Genomic DNA, 7,923 nt, shown 5'->3' with positions numbered 1-7,923 from the left:
TTCAATATATTTACTTTTTGTTTGTCGTGATTGAATGTTTCAGTGATGAAAGAATTATTACATACATCAATTATTTTGAAATAATTAAATAATGATAAAAAAGTTAATTGTGTCAATGTACAATATATATATATATCGTATAATAGAAGTGAAATATAAGAATAAGAATGAGTTTTTATTAAATACTTGTATGGAAGTATATGTTTATATCATATCAAGAGATATCGAAAAATACATAATGTAGTACTTACTCTCAAAAGATTGAAAGCTAACTAATATAAATTTTTAATAATCACCTTTAAGTGGAAATAGTTCTATTTTTTTTTAAATTTTAACAAAGAGTTTTAAATTTTGTGCCTAATACTGCAGGGATTTTCAACGAGGGATGGCGATTTAGGGGTACTGGGTTTACTGGGATCATATAGTATCGCAACGAGCCAATTTGTTCCAAGAGTGTTAATTGCAACGTATCAAAAATATTTTAAATTGTGTTTAATGAATTTTAATGTATCGGGTGTTTTTTTACCTGCACGAGAACTTAAATTTTTTGTAATTATAATCTGGTACATAATTTCATGACATTTATTTTTTTTAGTATGATTTCCGAGGTATGTTCCTCGCGGTTACGATTCGTCATAGGTGGCATAGACACTTGCTTCTAATACTTCAAGACTTGCTGGTTTGTCGGCATAAGACAATGACTTAACGTAGCCCTATAAGTTGGTCGCGAGAGGTGTTAAGTCGGTCGCAATAAATCGATGCAATGTAAAGCATAGTTATCGTTATCAATAATATCAATAATTTATGCAGCTAAAAAAATACCCAATATACATCACATTAAGCCAAAAAATTATGTTGAATTTCTTTAAGATGTTAAAAATATATTGTATTACCTATATCACAATTTCTTATATAAGCAGTGGTATTATGTAGTGAGTGCAATACATCTTGAGTCAGATGAAGTATTGGGTTAATAAAAAAAATTTAGAATAAGAATAAAATATAAATTCACTAATACCCTTTGTGGCTTTGAAGAGTCTTGGGTCCAAGCGAATCATTGTGACCAAAATAGATCTTTTGTAATAACAGGTGGCCGTTATGACAGAACACAAACAGTTCCTAGAATTACAGTAAGAATAAAACTCGTTAAGAATTCTCGATTATCAAACAGTGGTACGAAATTCAGTCTCAATATCGCCAATCCAAGTTTCTAAAAATATTTAGGTCACAAACAATGTTCCTGGAGGTCACAATAAATTGATAACTTTTTTGTTAGCAATGGAATAAAGCGGGTGGTATTGCAATTTGTGATATATCCGACTAAACACGTAGTATTTTTTTTTGTAATACATATATAGTATTTATTCTCTTTTGTCATACTTGGCTCTTGAATTATAATATTCTAAAATTTATACATTTATATTATTGGTGAGTACAATTTAAGCTTTAGCTAATTATTTTTCCTATTCTACAGATTGTATCCTGTGTTAACTGAAACACCAACGAATTGGGATAGGTTCTTAAATAAATTGGATAAAATTTTACATCTGAAAGTAGATTCTGTTCCTGAACAATCGATAACATTATCAGCAGAGGAATTAACAACGGTGGAGTTGCCGATATTTTTGGCTGTAGATTTAATGGACTCATTGACAATAACTGTGCCTGATTTTGTAACTGTCATATAGATTTATTGAATTATAAATATTATATATAAATTAATGATATAAAGACTTTTATGATTAATATAGTTTTTAATTGAAATCTTTTTAATAATATGTGGAAAGTATGCTTTTTATGAAAAATTTTAATTAATTAGGTTAAGTTAAAATATAGAATATTAATACAACTATTAATTACAATGGGGGACATTTATTGCCCATTGTATTGTAGTCAAGTTAATAGTGAAAGGTGTGTTATTTTAATCACTATTGTCCTTATAACCCATTTACTGTTCTAGTTAAACAATTTTCTGCTTCGAATAAATTTAGGAAGACATGATACGATTAGATTGGCTATCACTGCGAGGCATTTAAGGAGAGATATTCTGGACAATTCTGGTGTAGTTCAAGTCATGGTTCGCTATCCTGATTGGAAATAAAGAAAGTGATTAATTGATTTCACTTCATTCTCATTAAAGCAAAATATGTTTGTTAGAATATGCTACATAATATGTAGATCCATTAGTGCATTAGCGCACTGTCCCAGTGAGAGTTTTGTTGACTTAGAATGACTCACTTGACATTTATATAAATGTATTGTACATTTAATATAAGAATTATCCCATATTATTGAATTGAACACAAAAAAATCATCAATAAAAATTTATGTTGTAAGTTTCAATATAAGACCATTTAAATGCAATATATTAAACCTTTGACCTATTCCTCCATATATTATTTTCAAGCTAATTAAGATTTTTGCCTTCAACACTTCAACCATTTCTCTATAACGACTTAAAATGGGTTTTTTATTTGGTAATTTTATCTTTGGGAATAGAGAAAAATCTCACAGTGCCATGTTAAATGATTATGGTAAGTGGGCAAACATATTTATTCAGTACTAAAGGCGGAATCTTTAGTACTCATGTTTGGAGCTATATATTTCGGATATATTTCACACAGTATCAATATTACGGTTATGTATTGATGTATTGAAAATGACACTGTAAACTACGTACGTCACAGTACAATCAGCATGGCAAGTAATCCTATTAAGTGATATAAGCCATTGTGTCTATTTGCGTTCGTAGTCGTCTGTGAAAATATAAACACGTATCTCAGTTTTTAACCCAGAGTCAAGTTATATCTAGACACAAAAAAAATTTTGCTAGTTGATATTATATTGAATATTGACAGTTGCAGATTAATTTTTATTTAAAAAAATTATTTCAAGAATTTTGAATTATTATAATTAATATATAGGTTATTAACCCTATAATTGTTAACCCCTATATTGTTTTATGAATATTTGAAAAGTTCTATATTGGTGAAACACATATTGTTAGCTGATAACATAAAATTTGTTTAATAAAATTTAATTTGTTTTAATAAAATATGTGTTCATTTTAAAACTTTTTAGGAAATTTAGTTTGAAGTGATGGTTTTCATTTCTCATAAAAAGGTAATTACATTCAACTGAGAATAGAATTGTAATTTAAACTAATATTTTGTATTTGAAAAGCAATACTGAATATAATAAATTACTGCTACAAAATATGTAAATGAAACTAAAAGTGAGTCTGTATAGATAAATAACCAGAAATTTCTAATTTGAGTGCTAAGAAGCCTTAAAAGATACAATTACAAGGATTATGTTTTATATTACATTTTAAATTAAATCCCAAACTTTTTATTTAATTAATAATTTTTGTGTACTCAAAACTTTTTTATTGTATATAAATATTGAATACTACATGTTATATTAAATTAAATTGGTTCAATAGGTGAACATAAATATATTTCCGGCCAGCACTAAAACTTATCCCAAAGCTATGGACGTGAAAGTCTCTGTACTGTTAAGGTACAGTACAGAAACTTGATTATTGGCATTTATTTAATTAATAACAATAAATATTTAATTCCTACTTGCATTGAATAAAGGTTAAAGACAAATAACATTACCTTAAGTTTTGCAATCCATTAATTAAATAATAAGTTTCGTAAACAAATAGCATTGGAGAATGAGTGCCCGACTGGCACGGACTAAACCAGTACCCCTTATTCCTAGAGACCTTATCACACCTCGGGATTACGTTAGTATTACTTCGAGAAACTGGCCCTATTTGTCATTTAAGACTTCAATCGGTGTGGCCTGCGTCCAGGCCCCACAACTGCTGCAGGTGATTCATCTTGCGCTTCATTTTGATGTGATGCTTCTGCTTACTCCAGCTGTCTTCAGTCAAGATCTAATTTTTTCAATCTCAGAATCTTTTCAGGAAACATTTTACGCTATACCAGTTTATTATAAATTAATGCATAACCAGAATCGAAACTAAGGTGAATACATAACAACCTCACTCGGAAAAATATGTTCCAACCACATACTAGTTAAATTGACATGTTCGTTTCATTAGAAAAATTTTAGCTAATTTTAGGTAAAGAAGATATAAAAATCAACATGTGATATGGTTGAACCGATATGATGCGTCGGCTAAGAATATTTTGAACTGAGATTTAGGTAGTTAAAATCTGTTTAAATGAACCAAATTATATTTTTGAGTGCAATGATGTGTTCAGATTAGATAAGATATGACCAATACTTTTTATTAAAAAAGTAGAACGGAAATAGTCATTCCATGAATTGACCCCCACTTTCATTAAGTTAACACAGTAAATATTAAAAATATCGTGTTATATTCTCCTACATTAATAATAGTAGTGATTATCCATGACTTCAAAAAAAAAAACGTGTGTAATAAACTAGAGATTTGCATTAATTTTAGTACTCAATATAGTGTTTAGGCCTTTGTATTGGAAGTGAAATAAAACATCATTTCAATATTCTCCTTGGGAGTACAGAACAGTCTTGAAATAATTTATATGAAGAATAATTGTCTTCATGTAACTGGCAATAACTCGACAAGAACTTGACAGTTTGCTTTCAAATGATCGTTATTTTGAGGCTGACGTACATAAACATGATCCCTTGCATGAGCTCATAAATAATGCAGTCCTGTTATGAGAAACTATATGATCTTTGTTGTCAATTTATATTATCATGGGATGATGAAATCTTTTGAAGAAATTTTCGAGAAGTTGTCTTCATACAGCTGGCAACACAGCGGGACTTTGTTTTCAAGTTGTCGTTAATTTTAAGCTTACCCACATAAATGTTTAAAACGTCATAACCTCTCTACTGTTAATTTACTTCGTCAGAATGTGGGAAATGCGTTTGGGAATTTTATGTCCAGGAAGTCTTAACAGGATGTTGTTTATGGTATAGACTTGGCATAGACCGAACTGTTGAATATAAACTTATTGCACATTCGTATTTTATATTTCATGATAAAAAATTGGAATCATGTTAATACAGCCCTTAAAATATTTAATCACGACATGATTAATCTCACAAAAGGGAATTCTATTACATTTACAGACCAAATGTTATAACATACAGTTCATTTTAGTGGATTTAATAGTTTTTCGGCAGTTTCTTGTGGATTTACAATATCTCAGATGCGAAAATTTGGTTTTTTGTTATATTCACCAAGCAAAAGAAAGTTTCATCACTGAATTTTTTATTCATCATTTTATCAATCATCATTTAATGTAAAAACCGTTTAAGTTTCGTTAAAAGTTTGAATGATTCATGCATGTTCAGCGATTAGGAAACGTTCTATAGTATACATGGCAAGCTTTGATTAAAATAAATAAGTTTTAAGTTATAGTATATTAAGTATCTCACGTATATATTGCTGGAATATTGCTACCAAATCAGTATCTCAAAATGATGACCTTTATTCGTTATACTGAACTGGAATTTCATTAAAAGTTTTTATAAAATTATACTTACACTTATACTGTGTGGGTGGAAAAAATATCCTAATAATGGTCCTAAGGTAAGGTAGAAGTAGTGCTAGTAAGTCCTCCCATGCCTAGCGTTTAACACATTTAATGCACATAAGATACGCAGGAAATGCATTTTCTATCTTGACAATCGTTGATATGTGGGAAAAATGTTTACATGTTCTTTGCAGGAATGCAACATGCGTTAACATGTGTGCTGAACTGGAACTCTTAGTCTTAAGCTAACAATCTAAGCTGTTGCACAGAGAGGAGTGCGATGACTGCGGTACTTGCGGCAACGTTTTTGCATAGTTTTTTGTAAAAACTTTGAAGTTGAATTTTTCATTAAAAGTATAAAGTAAAACAGTTTTGCACCAGATTTGCGCTTGTTTTCAAAACATTAACGTATTAAAAAAGGCAGGGCTTCGGATGAGTTAAACAAAAAGCCAACTTATTTAGTTAAATTATTAAAAACAAAGTTTTTAGTTTAAACAGGCAAGTGTGAAACTAATGTTTAACAAAAAAAAATAGAAGAAAAATTAACACATTATACTGTGGATATATATTTTACTAATAAATTTCATTAAAAAGTATTAGTAATCAAAGCACTGAAGTAATTATTTATGCAGCTGTAGTTAGTATTTTAGTTGGTTCTATTTTTGGTTGACTTTATTAAGAAAGTCCATAAATAGTTAATAGAATTTCGTAATTAAAATAGAATAGAACTAATAAAAATAGACAAAAGTTCAACATATAATATCCATTTACGTCACATTCTTGTGTTATTACCCAAGCACGCAATAAGAATTAATAAAATGGTGTCCTGCTTTTCGTCCTTTTCTCGGTTCAGAGCTTAAAAATATTCTCCAAAGATGTGTACAACCAAGCCCGTTAAAGGTTTCTATGTTGGTGCATAGCAATTGTTGCTCATTGCTTCAGGAAATGCGGTTTGCCTAAAAGGCTACTTTTGCGTTTACTTTGCTTTTAATGGCGATTGGCTACAATTTCATTGTCCCTCAATTACTGTTTGTGTTTATCAATGGCAAACCTTTCAAGCAGCAAAATATCAATGGCTATATTGATGGACGACTCTTAGTATTTAACTGTTGCTGTAAACGCCTACGCGTATCCTTTACGATATTCGTATTTCAGACACGCATGAAGGTGAATTTAAGGCAACAGCAAATGTGTTCAAATTTATTTTCAATTTGCTCCCAGTAAAATTGGCAACAACACATATAAAATTTACTTTTTAAGGATGTTATATCCTTTCGCAATGCATATTGTACTAATGGAGATGGAAGTGTAAAATACATAAGAATACGACACATAGTAATGCAATGATTTAAGGCGGCTGCCGATGGTATAATTGAGTAGCAAACCCCACTGTGTCTCTCAAGGGACTTTATGAAGCGTTGAAGATAAATTTTGGCAATTTTATCGGAAAGTAAAAAGGTTCAGAGCTTGTCTTAACACTATACGGTGAATTTATAGATTTTGAAATAGTAGCAACACGTTTTGCGTGGCTTTAATGAGCGCATCAATTACTCGAGGCAATACGCCAGTGTGCTCAAGGTATTAATTGGATTAAAATGTAATTCTTATTCAATTAATACAAATGACTGATTTTTAGTGTTGCCAGGCTACAGAACGCGTAATCCTTGCAAAAGTCAATGTATAAGTTAAGGCATTGGTTGTAGGACGTTTACTTTCTGAACGATTGTTGGGGAATATTCCGCAAGTAATGAATAGGTAATTTGATCAATTCAGTAGGTGCTTATTAGGAGATATTGTGCGGCAATTTGTGGTGAAATTAAATTAGTACATAACATTCGCGTGTTTATTTGTTTATGGTTTAATTTATGTGCTCCATTCGTTTGTTTAGCTTACATTCCTTTGTATTCAATGGCAATGAAGTCTATGTCGACGTGTTGCTTAGGTTCATAGCTGTAGTTAAATTATTGCCTACAATTAAATTCCTTCCATGTCACCTTAAATGAACTGAATTCAATTGGGTTCTTGCTTTTTCAACTGAACTAATAGTTCAGTGGTTCAACTTTTTCTTTAAAATGAACTAATAATTTAATTAGTGTTAGTTAATCTAACAAATCATCGTGCATATTTTGTAAGAAATGAGTTTTTTCTATAAAGTATTGCCTGACGGAACAGTAATTATTCAAAAATATGTACTTCTTTGTTCTGAAATTGACTTATGTTTATTGAAGGAACAGTAAGAAGTATAATTTCAATAAAACTAGAAGCTGGTTCTTAAACTAGTCAGGAGCCCTTCTACAAATAAAAAAAAAAAGACAGTAGGTTGCATTGAAAACAGTTGAGATGGGATCTAATTATTTTCTCATACCCTATTCGATAATTTTAAATTAATTCAAACAAATGCGTACTATAAAGAAACTCT

Source organism: Teleopsis dalmanni, chromosome 2 (genome assembly GCF_002237135.1).
Source record: "Teleopsis dalmanni isolate 2A chromosome 2, ASM223713v2, whole genome shotgun sequence".
In the NCBI taxonomy this organism is placed as follows: Eukaryota; Metazoa; Arthropoda; class Insecta; order Diptera; family Diopsidae; genus Teleopsis; species Teleopsis dalmanni.
The sequence above is the reverse complement of the archived record's forward strand: the minus strand, read 5'-3'. Positions refer to the sequence as shown.